The sequence below is a fragment of the Oncorhynchus tshawytscha genome, linkage group LG31 (assembly GCF_018296145.1).
Source record: "Oncorhynchus tshawytscha isolate Ot180627B linkage group LG31, Otsh_v2.0, whole genome shotgun sequence".
In the NCBI taxonomy this organism is placed as follows: domain Eukaryota; kingdom Metazoa; phylum Chordata; class Actinopteri; order Salmoniformes; family Salmonidae; genus Oncorhynchus; species Oncorhynchus tshawytscha.
Window position 1 is genome coordinate 33,254,421 of NC_056459.1, and position 17,828 is coordinate 33,272,248.

At 47.3% G+C, this 17,828-nt stretch overlaps 1 pseudogene; it reads left to right on the top strand.

The window, feature by feature from the left end:
* Positions 1-15,982, top strand: part of LOC121841538 — an 18,093-nt pseudogene extending 2,111 nt beyond the window's left edge.
* Positions 15,983-17,828: the final 1,846 nt, after the last annotated feature.

Below are 17,828 nucleotides of genomic sequence, written 5' to 3' on the forward strand. Positions count from 1 at the left end.
CTGGTCATCCCTACTGCCTCGGGTCTGGAGGACTCACTAAACACCTGCTTTGTTTGTAAATTAATGTCAGTTGCAGTGTGCGTAATACTTTTGATACTTAAGTATATTTAAAACCAAATACTTTTTAAAATATTTTTTTTGATAGACTTTTACTCCAATAACATTTTCCTGTGGGGGCATATGGAAGGTCAGGTGGCCACCCTATTCGTGACATACTGCACTACTATTGACCAGGGTCCCATAAGGCTCAGGTCAAAAGTAGTGCACTATGTAGAGAATAGGGTAGGATGCAGATTGTGTGCTAAATTTCACTTGAACCAGGTGGGTGATTTGGTGGCGTCCGGGAAATTAGACCTACTAATCACTATAGACAAGATATCAGCTACAGGGACCAGCCAGTAACATTATCCATGTTATTAATCAGATACTCAAATGGCCGCTCTGACAACCGATATATAAATGGAAGGCAGTCGGGGGGAGGTAAGATCAGGTGGGACCGTTCTAGCCAATGAGAGGGCAGATACGCGTGTGAACAACAGGCGCAACTCTGATATAAAGTGTTTTTTTTTTTTTTTCTCAGTTTTTATATCCGTACACTCGACAACCAAACTTAGATTCTATCAAATAAGACGTAGCAAATAAACCATTACCAGTCTTGTTTAGCCACATTCAACACACATTTTACAAAAACCCCTCGCTTGGTGAGCTTCTAAATTTTTTTATTTTTTTTATCCAAAAACATCACCTGCTGGAGATGACTGATTTTTGGGCCCAGTTATCGCTCTTACCTCTTCTCCTCTGGTCCGCAGCGTGGCTGGGTTCAGGTTTGGGAACTGCTGGTGCTTCCTCTGTTGTCAACATTCCGCACACTTATTGTGTTTTATTAAAGCCTTTTTGTTTAAGGGGCCTCCCGAGTGGCGCAGCGGTCTAAAGGCACTGCATCTCAGTGCTCGAGGCGTCACTACAGACCCTGGTTCGATCCAGGGGTGTATCACAACCGACTGTGATCGGGAGGCTCACAATTTGGCCTGGCGTCATCCGGGTTAAGGGAGGGTTTGACCGAGGTAGGCCGTCATTGTTTAAAAAAAAAATTTGTTCTTAACTGACTTGCCTCGTTAAATAACTCATAATCATGTTCAATGTAATGTTGATTTAACTGTGATGTAGAGCTACAGGGTAGAGGTAGGTAATGTTGATTTGGCAGTGAGTGACCCGCTTTCTGGCCTCTAATCTACAGTAGGCTTTCTGAACTGTTTAGGGTTTTCTGAATCTGTTTTCCAGGTTGAGGGGGTGAAAAAGTCATCAGTCATTACTACTGACCCATATCGTTCAGCCTGCAGGACTGGCCATGGTCAGGCATGTAGACTGGGGACAATGTCTTCCTTTTGGATAGAAGTTGCCCTCAGGCCCAGATGCATAATCCATTTACCGTCTCCCAGAAAACTCCTTTTTCTCTGCAACGCCAAGGGCGATGTGTCCCACCACCCCTCCCTTTCCTCTTGTCCCAGCACCCCTCACCCTCCCTTTCCTCTTGTCCCACTCACCCCTCACCCTCCCTTTCCTCTTGTCCCACTCACCCCTCACCCTCCCTTTCCTCTTGTCCCACTCACCCCTCACCCTCCCTTTCCTCTTGTCCCACTCACCCCTCACCCTCCCTTTCCTCTTGTCCCACTCACCCCTCACCCTCCCTTTCCTCTTGTCCCACTCACCCCTCACCCTCCCTTTCCTCTTGTCCCACTCACCACTCACCCTCCCCACTCACCCTCCCTTTCCTCTTGTCCCACTCACCCTCCCTTTCCTCTTGTCCCCCTCACCCTCCCTTTCCTCTTGTCCCATGTCAAACAGATGGCTTTTTCACCCCCACATCCTCTGACACATGGATCATTGGGTAATATAGGTCCATTTGAGGCCACATCACTTCCATATTACTACAGATCACCAACAGTATCGTTTGTCCTCTTATTTATTATACAGTATTATAAGGCTCTGCTTAATTTCAGAGTACATACCATTTAGGAACTAGAATACTCATTAGTCACTAATTAGTAATGTTTGTTCATTCATACCTAGTTCTGTGAAATCCATTTAGTTCTACCCCCCTCTATAGTACGTGTTGACTTCATTTAGTTCTACCCCCCTCTATAGTACGTGTTGACTCCATTTAGTTCTACCCCCCTCTATAGTACGTGTTGACTCCATTTAGTTCTACCCCCCTCTATAGTACGTGTTGACTCCATTTAGTTCTACCCCCTCTATAGTACGTGTTGACTTCATTTAGTTCTACCCCCTCTATAGTACGTGTTGACTCCATTTAGTTCTACCCCCTATAGTACGTGTTGACTCCATTTAGTTCTACCTTCATTTAGTTCTACCCCCCTTCATCTATAGTACGTGTTGACTTCATTTAGACCCCCCTATAGTACGTTGACTCTATTTTTTGAGTTCTACCCCCTCTATAGCACGTGTTGACTTCATACCCCCCTCTATAGTACGTGTTGACTTTAGTTCATTTAGTTCTACCCCCCCCCTCTATAGTACGTGTTGACTCCATTTAGTTCTACCCCCCTCTATAGTACGTGTTGACTTCATTTAGTTCTACCCCCCTCTATAGTACGTGTTGACTTCATTTAGTTCTACCCCCTCTATAGTACGTGTTGACTTCATTTAGTTCTACCCCCTCTATAGTACGTGTTGACTTCATTTAGTTCTACCCCCTCTATAGTACGTGTTGACTTTTAGTTCATTTAGTTCTTTACCCCCCTCTATAGTACGTGTTGACTTCATTTAGTTCTACCCCCCTCTATAGTACGTGTTGACTTCATTTAGTTCTACCCCCCTCTATAGTACGTGTTGACTCCATTTAGTTCTACCCCCCTCTATAGTACGTGTTGACTTCTGAGAATTGGATGTTTTTCCTCTTTCCTATAGGTGTCGTTGACAGACTTCTGAGAATTCACTATTGTTTGTTCAGTCATTTACATCCACCTTGAAAACCCTGGATTCTAATTGGCTGTTGTGTTGCTAGAGGGCTCTGATGTGTGTGTTTCCTGTTGCAGTGGCAATGTTTCTGTGACCTTTGATCTACATTGGGACAAGGTGGTAGACCTCCCTGCGTTATCGTGTGTCACTGTAGTCTATAGGTTCAACTTACATCCAGAAACCTGACATGAACGTGAACCCTCTCTGCTCTTCTTAAGAAGCAATGTTTTCATTGGACAGAGCCCTACAGGTCTTCTTAAGAAGCAGTGTTTTCATTGGATGTTAGCCCTGTCAGAAGTCGGCTCCTCGTAGTCCAATGTCCCTAGATCAGACTTTATGTAGACCGTAGACCTAAAGTGACGCACTGGATCTATATGGCAGAAACTCATATCCTAGCCTTCTTCATTTCTCCCTCCACTGTTCCCCTAATTTCTCTCTCTTCCATTCATCTTATCCCTCATACTTGAAGACTTGGCAATGATGTAAACTACAAAGAAGCACTCAAGAACAAGTCCATCAGAAATCACTTCAGTTGACCTCTTGCCTTCATAACCATCTCGGCCAAAGTCATAGATTTTTTTTTGAGAGAGATTGATAAGGGAAAGTCATTAATGGCGATCTTCAGGCGTGCATCTGTCACCCCACACCCCTACATTCAGCTGATTCCCCTCACTGACCCCTGAACCCTAACCCATCCATCTGGTCCTCAGGCAGTCAGTGCCTTTTGACTGGTCTTACTGGAGCCTCCTCACAAAGCTGAGCTGCTTGTTACCACACACACTCTCTCTCTCCTCCTCATGGTATACAGTGATGTATATGTTATGGTCATTAGTCAGAATCATGGTTAACAAACCAGAAAAAACACTGGGACTGTTTTCTAGTTTTAAATGCAACTGTTCTGGGGATGGTGTGTATGTGGTAGCTCTTGGCCCGTGTCTGTGAGAGAATGTCAATGTGGCGTGTCTGGGTGAGGGAGAAGGTCTGTCTGGGTGAGGGAGAAGGTCTGTCTGGGTGAGGGAGAAGGTCTGTCTGGGTGAGGGAGAAGGTCTGTCTGGGTGAGGGAGAAGGTCTGTCTGGGTGAGGGAGAAGGTCTGTCTGGGTGAGGGAGAGCGATGTAGCAACCTACATCTAGCTCATAATATTGACCCTGTTCTCAAACATAGTTGAATATAGCATCTGGACTTTGACCCACCTCGCTGCTTGGAAACACGTGAGAACAACCTGGAGGTCATGACCTTCTACTGATCTTGATCCCAGTATATGTCTCTATGGTTCAAACTTTTTATTATAGTTTTTTTTTTTATATATATTAGTTTTTAGATTTTTATTTGAAATTCAGTTTGTCTGTTTTCTGACTTAATTTACTGGTTATTTTGTTTTTAGTTTTTTTATATATATATATATATATATTTTTGTGTTTGGGAGAGAAAGTAGCTGTGGGAGTCTGAGACATTTATGTGGTGTAGGCTTATAGTTCGTTTTTTGGAATGTCACATCTTGCCACTGGGGGGCAGTAATGCATAAGGAGATGGTGACTATAGACTTGGATAGACAACATCTCTGTGATGAGGGTTTCTGTGAGAGTGTGGGAAGCACCGTTGAGGACCTCTCTATCTTGAAATAGTCCATTTTGTTCTACAAGAGAAATTCATTGACTTATTCCTTCCTGATGACCCTGCTGTCATGACTCCAACCCCGGGTCATTAGGTCATGCCAACCCCGGGTCATTAGGTCATGCCAACCCCGGGTCATCAGAAGGGATCAACCAATGAAGTTGGAAGTCCTGCCCAGTTGACTAAATACATTTGAAAAAATGGCAAAAGTCCTCAAGGTCACTGCCCATGCTAACTTATGTTCGTGTTTCTGTTAAACCAAACAAGACTCTGCGTTCCAGAGAGGTGGTTGTTCGGTTTCTCAAGCCTGATGACAGTTGTCCACAGACAGAATATCCTCTCCGCGAACGCTTGGGATGCAGGGGCAGAAACCAGATCCAGTGCCAGAGGTCACAGCTTTGGATGAACAGCCATCCTTGCCTGCCAGAACTGGAGCGGTGACTCTGTAAACATGCCCAGCTTTACCTCTTCCAGGTATTTCCACAGCTCATACAGGACACAATGCCCTGACTGGTTGACCCTCCGGCTGGACTATCCTCGTTGCGAGGAAACTATATTTCTGAAGAACTGTGGACGAGATGCTTGCTGGATTCAACGTGCTGACATCTTGCTGTGGGTCCTGCTGCTCCATGGCTGTACTTTGCTGAAGTACAATAGACTCTGCTTCCCTCATCAGCTCCATCTATGTTGAGCAAGCTGCTGTAGAGTGAGGATTGAAGTTTGCTGCCAGAGGATTCAGTATGCATGCAAAGCGCTCACGCAGTGACTTCAGGAGGACCAGTGCCAACTGTTTTGCAACAGTAGTTGACTGCAAGTGTGACTCGAGGTTGAGACGGCACGGTACCACATCAGACAGTGACCGGCTGTCAGTTTGAAGTCGGTGTGGATTGCGAACGGCTCCAGCAACTTCACAAGCTGCTCAATCATCAAGTTTGCGGACGACACAACAGTGGTAGGCTTGATTACCAACAACAACGAGACGGCCTACAGGGAGGAGGTGAGGGCCCTCTGAGTGTGGTGTCAGGAAAATAACCTCACACTCAACGTCAACAAAACTAAGGAGATGATTGTGGACTTCAGGAAACAGCAGAGGGAACACCCCCCCCATCCACATCGATGGAACAGTAGTGGAGAGGGTAGCAAGTTTTAAGTTCCTCGGCATACACATCACAGACAAACTGAATTGGTCCACTCACACAGACAGCATCGTGAGGAAGGCGCAGCAGCGCCTCTTCAACCTCAGGAGGCTGAAGAAATTCGGCTTGTCACCAAAAGCACTCACAAACTTCTACAGATGCACAATCGAGAGCATCCTGGCGGGCTGTATCACCGCCTGGTATGGCAACTGCACCGCCCTCAACCGTAAGGCTCTCCAGAGGGTAGTGAGGTCTGCACAACGCATCACCGGGGGCAAACTACCTGCCCTCCAGGACACCTACACCACCCGATGCTACAGGAAGGCCATAAAGATCATCAAGGACATCAACCACCCGAGCCACTGCCTGTTCACCCCGCTGCCATCCAGAAGGCGAGGTCAGTACAGGTGCATCAAAGCTGGGACCGAGAGACTGAAAAACAGCTTCTATCTCAAGGCCATCAGACTGTTAAACAGCCACCACTAACATTGAGTGGCTACTGCCAACACACTGTCAATGACACTGACTCTACTCCAGCCACTTTAATCATGGGAATTGATGGGAAATGATGTAAATATATCACTAGCCACTTTAAACAATGCTACCTTATATAATGTTACTTACCCTACATTGTTCATCTCATATGCATACGTTGATACTGTACTCTATATCATCGACTGCATCCTTATGTAATACATGTATCACTAGCCACTTTAACTATGCCACTTGGTTTACATACTTATCTCATATGTATATACTGTACTCGATATCATCTACTGTATCTTGCCTATGCTGCTCTGTACCATCACTCATTCATATATCCTTATGTACATATTCTTTATCCCCTTACACTGTGTATGACAGTAGTTTTTTTGGAATTGTTAGTTAGATTACTTGCTCGTTATTACTGCATTGTCGGAACTAGAAGCACAAGCATTTCGCTACACTCGCATTAACATCTGCTAACCATGTGTATGTGACAAATAAGATTTGATTTGATTTGATTAGCTTGGCCCAGTCACGCTCCGTGCTCGCACCTCGGCTTTCTTCCCTGTTAGTTAGTGACCTAGCTTGTGCATCATTATCACTAGCTATTTGAAACCTCTGCATCTACTTTCAGCATTAATTAAACTCCATTTTGATTTTTGGCCAAAGTTTAGAAGATAATAAACATAATTGTTAGGATTTTTATTTCTGTTTTACTAAATTAATTTAAATTCTTTATTTAGTTTCAGTTTTCGTTTTACTATAACCTTGCTGTGGTTGACCCCTATTCCTTACAATCTTATAACCTGTCTCCTAGAACTTCCTGAGAACTGGACCGACACGAGGGAGACTGTTGTGGAGGGCATGACCTTTAACCTCCGCCACCTAGGCATGACCCTGGTGGACCAGGCCAAAGGAGAGGACCTATCAGCAGCTGCTGTCAAGAGGATCATTGCCACGGTGAGCTGTGATGTCATACAAGTAGGAGGGATTGTAATTTCAAAGCACAGAAAGTTCCTAAACTCTTGATTTTTAGATTATATTTTTGGAGTTGATCTTGATTGCTTTTGCTCTCAAGAACAGCATATTTTTTTTCTTAAGTGCTTCACGATAACTAAATAACGTGGCCTGCTCCTTTTTTAGAAACAATCAATTAGCTGTATTGTTTTATATTGTTGCTAATCTTTTTTCTTCGCATCAATGCTTACTGATAATAGATATATCTATTATTGGGATTTATTATTTTAAGATCTTTGTCTAATTATTGTTATCTCATATTGATCCAGGCCAAGGACATTCGAAATAAATGATTTGTAATGAATCTATATTCTCTGTCTTCAACTCTCCCCTCCAGGCCAAAGCGGGAGGTAAGAAGCCTCCGAAGGTTTCTCTGAAGGTTTCTCCTCTGGGTATAATGCTCTATGATAGTCTGACCAACCAGCTGCTAGACAACATCTCCATATACAGGTGTGTGTGTGGTGGGGGAGAGGGCAAATGTCTTTGAAAATACATCTCCCTACAGGAGACCAGACCTCCACAGAGCTGGGTGATCTCTCTTCTCTCTCTCCTCTCTCTCTCTCTGAGGACACTTGCCACTCTGAACCATAACTGTAAACCACTGAATTTATTTTGCCCTCTGACATTTTAGCCTTTGCCCTTGTGTCCTGCAGGATATCCTACTGCACGGCGGACAAGCTGCACGACAAGGTGTTTGCCTACATTTCCCAGAACACCCTCAACGGAACACTGGAGTGCCACGCCTACCTCTGCCCCAAGAGGAAAGTGGTGAGTATGAACTGACACCCCTATAATCTGAAAGGACTGGATGAGTCTAAGAAATATTCTTATGCCTCTGCTTGGACCTTCTGTAAACTACCTGAATTATTATTATTATTATTATTATTATTATTTTTATCTACACTGAACAAAAATATAAACACAACATGTAAAGTGTTGGTTTCATGAGCTGAAAGGAAAGATCCCAGAAATGTTCCATACTGCACAAAAGCTCATTTATCCCTAATGTTGTGCTCAAATTAGTTTTATATACATTGTAGTGAGCATTTCTCCTTTTGCCAAGATAATCCATCCATCTGACAGGTGTGGCATATCAAGAAGCTGATTAAACAGCTTGATCATTACACAGGTGCACCTTGTGCTGGGGACAATAAAAGGCCTAAAATGTGCAGTTTTGTCACACAACACAATGCCACAGATGTCTCTAGTTTTAAGAGATCGTAAGAGTAATGGAGGACCACGGACACTGTTGGGGTACGGAGGACCACGGTTACACTGTTTGGGGTACCGGAGGACCACGGTTACCGGAGGACCACGGTTACACTGTTGGGGAGGACCACGTTACACTGTTGAGGACCAGGGTTGAGGAAATGCTGATCTAGGGGATAGACACGGAAATGAATCCACTCCTTAGAACAGGATCGAACAACCTTCCTACTATAACTACTGATTGTGCAGGGTTTTGTTCCAGTCCTGCTCTAACCCAGCTGACTCTACTAATCAGCTGCTCAGCAGCACTTTGAGCACCTGATTCGGGTATATTAAAGCTGGAACAAAAGCCTGCCTTAAAACATGTTTGCTTCCAATATAACCCCTACATCTGACTGGCCTTCTCTCGTTCCCCCGGGGGAAACATTAGAAGGTTGCACTCCTCGCGTCCCCCTTTTTCGACTGCATGTGTTTATGGGATTTTGAAAAACACACATACATGCATACATGCATACATTTTTACTTAATAAAAGTATATTTTTCAAATGGTCTTGTTCAATAATGTTTGTATGTTGTCCCATTTTAAAATAATCTGTACTCTTAATTTCAGTGTCCTTTTGATTGTTAATGTTACATTGGGGCTTATAGCATTATAACAGCTTTGTGAATGGTCTCTTTCTCTCCTAGGCCCAGGCAGTGACTCTGACTGTAGCACAGGCCTTTAAAGTGGCCTTTGAGTTCTGGCAGGTTGCCAAAGAAGGTAGGTTGCTGTTCAAACCCTGCTTACCCTCCAGAAGGGGACGGTCTGTACAGGTGTATCAAAGCTGAGGCTGGAAAAACGGCTTCCATCTCAAGACCATCCGACTGTTAATAAATAGTCGCCACTAGCCGGCCTCCTGCCCAGTTCCCAGGTCCTGAACTTTAGTCGCCGCCACTAGCCGGCCTCCTGCCCAGTTCCCAGGTCCTGAACTTTAGTCGTCGCCACTAGCCGGCCTCCTGCCCAGTTCCCAGGTCCTGAACTTTAGTCGTCGCCACTAGCCGGCCTCCTGCCCAGGTCCTGAACTTTAGTCGTCGCCACTAGCCGGCCTCCTGCCCAGTTCCCCCTGCCCTGAACTTTAGTCGCGCCACTAGCCGGCTAGCATCCGGTTACTTAGAAGCTGCTCTCCTATGGACATGGTCACTTTAATAATGTTTACATCCTGTTTTACCCACTTCATATGTGTGTGTATACTAGTTAAGTCCCACTATTACTGTAATGTTACATATTCTATCATATACTGGCCATTTATATATGACTCTGACATTGCTTGCCTTTTAATCTTTTTTTATATTGTTGTGTATTGTTAGACATGACGTAATACTTAGATGTTATTGCACTGTCGGAGCTAGAAACACAAGCATTTCGCTACACTGGCATCTGTTTTAAATATGTGTATGCAGCCAATAGCATTAGATTGTTGCTATACAGACACCCTATTACACGTAACCTGGGAGATGGGGACACGTACATTTATTTACACACGAGGTCACAATTTAGCATTTTCTATATGAAATCGAATGTTATTTGTCACATGCGGTGGATAAAACCGGTGTAGACTTCACCCACAACAAGTTTAGTTAACAGCCCTTAAACAACAGTGCAGAGTTAAAAAGGAAGACATTTGCTAAAAGGAGGAGGAAGAAAAATGGTATCACAACATGACAGCAATGAGGCTATGTACAAGGAGTACTGGTGCAGGGGTACCAGGTTGTTGAAGTAATATGTAGGTAGGGGAGGGGGGGTGTGTGTAAGTGACTAGGGGATCAGGATAGATAATTAACAGAGTAGCAGCTGCAGCGTGTGGGTTGAGTCCAGTGAGGTGAGGCGGTGCAACAACAAAATACAAAGGCTGTCAAAGCAAAAAGTCTGGGTAGCTGCTGTTCGGTTGCTGCTTTGCTGAATTGTTTCTGCTGTTCGGTAGCTGCTGTTCGGTTGCTGCTTTGCTGAATTGTTTCTGCTGTCTTTTGGCTTGGGGGGGGTAGAAGCTGTTCAGTAGCCGTGTGTGTGTTGATGGTAGTATTTTGTGTCTTGTAGAGAAAGAGAAGAGGGTGAAGTCCGGCTCGGCTGGAGAAGCATCCGGCAGCTCCCAATTAGAAGGATCCAACAGCCTGGCTAGTCTGAAAGGAGAAGGTAAGGTGATACACATCACACAGAGCGAGACTGAGGCTGCATTTTCACATGCAGCACAATTCTGATTTCACCAATCTGATCAGCTCTGGAAAAATATCAGAATTTTACTGGCTGTGTAAACGCAGCCCTCAAACACACACACTCTCCATCTTTATCCAATGCAGACGTTCAGAGTTTTTTTTTTTATATAACGTTCAACAGATTTATGTTACGATGGAATGCACTAATTGTACGTCTCTCTGGATAAGAGCATCTGCTAAATGACTACAGTGTAAATCAGAAAGACATTTCATTGCTAAATAACATCAAGTAAATGTTCGTCTTGTATTTCCTCCTACTGAGGCCTTGGTTGGATCCTTAGGATTTTTTTCTGTATGCAGTTGGAGTCCAACTGTAAACACTCAACTTTACTGATTTGATTGGCTGATTTTTGTCTCCATAGATGTTGCCACGGGTAACCTACTGGACCTGGAGGAACGGACTCATGTTGCCGTGGTTCTGGAAACCAATGGCAACGAGGAGTTCCAGATGGATGACCACACCGCTCCCGAGGACATTGATAACAATAACACTGTCTGGGTACGTTTTCAAATCAACCGTTTCTCTCTTTAAATGGGAGAAAAATATTTTGGATACAGAAACTCAATCTTTCTCTCTTGCAGGAAATTGAGGAAGACTTGGATGAGGCTTTTTCTAGGTAAGACACTCATCCTAAAAATGTATCTGTTGTCAATAAAGCGAGTCACTTCTTGCTGCTGATTGACCACAGAAATCAATCGGCTCATTGATTTGCTCAGATCAGATTTGCCTGAGAGTGATTGCCGCTTTTGGAGAATGTGACTCCACAGCTCCGTCTATAATGGATCAGACTAGAGAAATGGTCAGAGGTCGAGATGAAACCGAGAACAGGGTTGGCCTCAATTCAGACTGCCTCATACATCTCAATTATTGAATTTTAATTGAAGCAGTAAACAGGATATAGAATTGCGTTTAGAATTTGAATTAAAGGAAATTTTAATGAAATCCAAATACCTCTTCTCTTCAATATTAGGTGTAGTCTGTACAAATGTACAATATGTATATCAAACATGTCAGTATATAAAATGTTGAAACAATAGATTTTTAGGACAAACAAATCCTGTACGCAAATATTCTAAAATATTACGTTCAATTAATCAGTTACATTTTTGTTCAATAAAGAAGCCAAACAGATTAAATGTATAATGAACATAGTTTCAGAGAAAACAAATTAGGCTTTAGGCTGGGGGGGACTGGGCTTTAGGCTGGGGGGACTGGGCTTTAGGCTGGGGGGACTGGGCTTTAGGCTGGGGGACTGGGCTTTAGGCTGGGGGGCTTTAGGCTGGGGGGACTGGGCTTTAGGCTGGGGGGGGACTGGGCTTTAGGCTGGGGGGGACTGGGCTTTAGGCTGGGGGGGGACTGGGCTTTAGGCTGGGGGGACTGGGCTTTAGGCTGGGGGGACTGGGCTTTAGGCTGGGGGGACTGGGCTTTAGGCTGGGGGGGACTGGGCTTTAGGCTGGGGGACTGGGCTTTAGGCTGGGGGGGACTGGGCTTTGGGCTGGGGGACTGGGCTTTGGGCTGGGGGGGGACTGGGCTTTGGGCTGGGGGGACTGGGCTTTAGGCTGGGGGACTGGGGGGCTGGGGGACTGGGCTTTGGGCTGGGGGGGACTGGGCTTTGGGCTGGGGGGACTGGGCTTTAGGCTGGGGGACTGGGCTTTAGGCTGGGGGACTGGGCTTTGGGCTGGGGGACTGGGCTTTAGGCTGGGGGGACTGGGCTTTAGGCTGGGGGACTGGGCTTTAGGCTGGGGGACTGGGCTTTAGGCTGGGGGACTGGGCTTTAGGCTGGGGGGACTGGGCTTTGGGCTGGGGGACTGGGCTTTGGGCTGGGGGACTGGGCTTTGGGCTGGGGGACTGGGCTTTGGGCTGGGGGACTGGGCTTTGGGCTGGGGGACTGGGCTTTGGGGGACTGGGGGGGACTGGGCTTTGGGCTGGGGGACTGGGCTTTGGGCTGGGGGACTGGGCTGGGCTGGGGACTGGGCTTTGGGCTGGGGGACTGGGCTTTAGGCTGGGGACTGGGCTTTGGGCTGGGGGACTGGGCTTTGGGCTGGGGACTGGGCTTTGGGCTGGGGGACTGGGCTGGGGGACTGGGCTGGGGGACTGGGCTTTGGGCTGGGGGGACTGGGCTTTAGGCTGGGGGACTGGGCTTTAGGCTGGGGGGCTTTAGGCTGGGGACTGGGCTTTGGCTGCTGGGCTTTAGGCTGGGGGGACTGGGCTTTAGGCTGGGGGACTGGGCTTTAGGCTGGGGGACTGGGCTTTGGGCTGGGGGACTGGGCTTTAGGCTGGGGGACTGGGCTTTGGGCTGGGGGACTGGGCTGGGGGACTGGGCTTTAGGCTGGGGGACTGGGCTTTAGGCTGGGGGACTGGGCTTTAGGCTGGGGGACTGGGCTTTAGGCTGGGGGACTGGGCTTTAGGCTGGGGGACTGGGCTTTAGGCTGGGGGACTGGGCTTTGGGCTGGGGGACTGGGCTTTGGCTGGGGGACTGGGCTTTGGGCTGGGGGACTGGGCTTTGGGCTGGGGGGACTGGGCTTTGGGCTGGGGGGCTGGGGGGACTGGGCTTTGGGCTGCTGGGCTGGGGGACTGGGCTTTGGGCTGGGGGCTTTGGGCTGGGGGGACTGGGCTTTGGGCTGGGGGACTGGGCTTTGGGCTGGGGGACTGGGCTTTGGGCTGGGGGACTGGGCTTTGGGCTGGGGGACTGGGCTTTGGGCTGGGGGACTGGGCTGGGGGACTGGGCTTTGGGGGGGGACTGGGCTTTAGGCTGGGGACTGGGCTTTGGGCTGGGGGACTGGGCTGGGCTGGGGGACTGGGCTTTGGGCTGGGGGACTGGGGGACTGGGCTTTGGGCTGGGGGACTGGGCTTTGGGCTGGGGACTGGGCTTTGGGCTGGGGGACTGGGCTGGCTGGGGACTGGGCTTTAGGCTGGGGGACTGGGCTGGGGGACTGGGCTTTAGGCTGGGGGACTGGGCTTTGGGCTGGGGACTGGGCTTTGGGCTGGGGGACTGGGCTTTAGGCTGGGGGACTGGGCTTTTTAGGCTGGGGGACTGGGCTTTGGGCTGGGGGACTGGGCTTTGGGCTGGGGGGACTGGGCTTTGGGCTGGGGGACTGGGCTTTGGGCTGGGGGACTGGGCTTTGGGCTGGGGGACTGGGCTTTGGGCTGGGCTGGGCTGGGGGACTGGGCTGGGGACTGGGCTGGGGACTGGGCTGGCTGGGGACTGGGCTGGGGGGGACTGGGCTTTAGGCTGGGGGACTGGGCTTTAGGCTGGGGGACTGGGCTTTAGGGGGGGACTGGGCTGGGGGGACTGGGCTTTAGGCTGGGGGACTGGGCTTTGGGCTGGGGGACTGGGCTTTGGGCTGGGGGACTGGGCTGGGGGACTGGGCTGGGGACTGGGCTTTAGGCTGGGGGACTGGGCTGGGGGACTGGGCTGGGGGACTGGGCTTTAGGGGGGACTGGGGGACTGGGCTGGGCTGGGGACTGGGCTTTGGGCTGGGGGACTGGGCTTTGGGCTGGGGGACTGGGCTTTAGGCTGGGGACTGACTGGGCTGGGGGACTGGGCTTTGGGGACTGGGCTTTTTAGGCTGGGGGACTGGGCTTTAGGCTGGGGGACTGGGCTTTAGGGTGGGGGACTGGGCTTTGGGTGGGGGACTGGGCTTTGGGCTGGGGGGGCTTTGGGCTGGGGGACTGGGCTTTAGGCTGGGGGACTGGGCTGGGGGACTGGGCTGGGGGACTGGGCTTTAGGCTGGGGGACTGGGCTGGGGGACTGGGCTTTAGGCTGGGGGACTGGGCTGGGGGACTGGGCTGGGGGACTGGGGACTGGGCTTTGGGCTGGGGGACTGGGCTTTAGGCTGGGGGACTGGGCTTTGGGCTGGGGGACTGGGCTTTGGGCTTTGGGCTGGGGACTGGGCTTTGGGCTGGGGGACTGGGCTTTGGGCTGGGGGACTGGGCTTTGGCTGCTGGGGGACTGGGCTTTGGGCTGGGGGACTGGGCTTTGGGCTGGGGACTGGGCTTTGGGCTGGGGGACTGGGCTTTGGGCTGGGGGACTGGGCTTTGGGCCAGTATGGGGGAAGCAGGTCTTATCATTTTAGTTTCTTTTTCAGAATTCTCTTAATGTTACAATATATTTAATAAAGAATGTTAACATATTGAGGAGGTGGGGGTATTTGAGTCTTAATGCAGCCTAAAAATCAGCCCAACCCTGACAGAAAATGAAGATGAAACAGAAAATGAAGTGACAGAATAAGGAAATGACAGCAGTGTGTAGCCCCGCCTCCTTTCTGTTTACTCTTTACTGTCTCCAGGTAACACTGCTGTGTGTTTGATGTAGAGTGGACTCTAACCCTGCCCCCGCCCCTAACCTCGCCCCTAACCCCACCCCCAACCTAACCTAAAACACCATTATACAGTCCACTGACCCAACCATAAACACTCCTTGTGCTACAATAACACCCTTTGTGTATAAAACAGTGCAAAAAGGCAGGAACTGCTCATTTGGTCAAAAATTAGTTCATGTCATTTTTGCTACTCTAAATGCATGTTTAATCATGTGGACAAGTATCCTGTCTCTATTGTGCAGTAACTGTACTAAAGTTACTGTGAAACCCAAGGTAAATAAAAGCTATTTTCTCATGGCCACGCTGTGAGCAGTTACTGTCTTTTTGCTTGGTAAGGCAGCATGCATGTCTCATGTGTTGTGACGCTGATGTTTAGTAACTTCCTGTTTGTGTCAACTCCTACCAGACCGACTAATATCATCTATACAATTTTAATTGAGAGTTCAATCAAGTTTTCTCCAGGTATATTTATGTGTAGGACCCACTGCTGTACATACTGCATCAGTTAACGTCTGATTGTGATCATGGAGCAGGTCGGGGTTAGTGGGGTTTGAACACCCGACTCGGCTAACAATCCCTGCAGTGTATTACATGATTTACAATGCATACCTGCTTCTCTTCAATCCTCTCACCCATTCCATCACATTTTCTCCTTTCCGTCACCCCCCCAGACTGGCAGTGTCCCGTACTAACCCCCAGGTCCTGGATGTTGGGGTGACCCCCAGGATTGGCTTACAGAACCTGACCGGGCCAATGGGAACACATGCAACCAGAACACATCGGACACCACCAATGGAGATGACTTCTCCTTTGTCTTCTGATTGGCGACCGAGAGGCACAGCCTTTGGGCTCTTTGGCCCAATCCCGAATCAACCCCTAGGCCCTACGCAGGAGCTACAGCATACCATGTTTGTTTCCTCTCAGGTCTGCATAGGTCTAGGGCTCAATTTGAGATGGGGCCCATAGAGTTGGCTTTGGACCCATTCCAAACCGATCCCTTGCCTCCCCCTTATAGATCTGAAAGGACTGCATAGGTTGACTCCCTCCCCCTTACAGATAGTAGTATTACTCCTTTGGACCATAGTAGTATTACTCCTTTGGACCATAGTAGTATTACTCCTTTGGACCATAGTAGTATTACTCCTTTGGACCATAGTAGTATGTAGTATTACTCCTTTGGACCATAGTAGTATGTAGTATTACTCCTTTGGACCATAGTAGTATGTAGTATTACTCCTTTGGACCATAGTAGTATGTAGTATTACTCCTTTGGACCATAGTAGTATGTAGTATTACTCCTTTGGACCATAGTAGTATTACTCCTTTGGACCATAGTAGTATTACTCCTTTGGACCATAGTAGTATTACTCCTTTGGACCATAGTAGTATTACTCCTTTGGACCATAGTAGTATGTAGTATTACTCCTTTTGGGACAATAATCATTGTTTACCTTTGTATTTATTTTGTGTTGGTTATAATTTATTTGTTCTAACTAAGGATGGGATGTGTAATTTCAGTCAGTTTAGCTCTAAATCTCAATATAAATCTGTTACATTACGTTTTGGATTAGTCTTCTACATAAACACACTTGATACTACAAAGCCTCTATACAGACCAAGCAAGACGATCAAGGTTGGTACTCCCTACTTTGCTTAGGGGATGTAGTCTTTGCATACTAGAGTTTAGTTCAGTTGCCATGAAACAGCAGAAAGCACTTTGGAGAAGGAAAAAAAAAGGTACTTCCTGAATTTGTTTTCTCTAACTTATTCAAAACTCTTTGTCCTGTTTGTGCCTACTTAATGTGACCCAGGAAAGTGATGTACTATATTGAAATCCTTCCTTCCATGGCCAGTTTCAACCTGTTCTGTAACCTATCTTGACCTTATTGACCAATGCGCACCATGTAGTACTGTACTGTATACCAGCAGAACTTTTTGAATAAAACTTTTAATCTTGCATATGAAATTAAAAGGATGTTTGGTCTACTTTTAGGAAAGGATTTGTCTTGTTGCTTGACACCCACTGACGGAGAGGGCGTTGCTGCCTGTGTTGTACAATTCCAGCTACTTATCCAAAATGTTCCAGATGTTGTGGTTGGAGTATTCTGGATCTCCGGCTTATTCCAGGAATCTGTATTTCTGGAAAACAGGGACATTTTGGGATAGTTTCCACAATTTTGTAACTCTAAATGCTTCAAAACAGATGTTATTGGTCACATACACACGGTTAGCAGATGTTAGGTCACATACACATGGTTAGCAGATGTTATTGGTCACATACACATGGTTATCAGATGTTATTGGTCACATACACACGGTTAGCAGATGTTATTGGTCACATACACATGGTTAGCAGATGTTATTGGTCACATACACATGGTTAGCAGATGTTATTGGTCACATACACACGGTTAGCAGATGTTATTGGTCACATACACATGGTTAGCAGATGTTATTGGTCACATACACATGGTTAGCAGATGTTATTGGTCACATACACATGGTTAGCAGATGTTATTGGTCACATACACATGGTTAGCAGATGTTATTGGTCACATACACATGGTTAGCAGATGTTATTGGTCACACACACATGGTTAGCAGATGTTTTTGGTCACATATACATGGTTAGCAGAAGTTAATGTAGCGAAATGCTTGTGCTTCTAGTTCCGACCATGCAGTAATATCTAACAATTTCACAACTACCGTGTGTGTGTATATATATATATATATATATTATATACACACACACACACACATGTAAAGGAATGAATATGTATATATAAATCTATGGGTGAGCGATGGCCGAACAGCA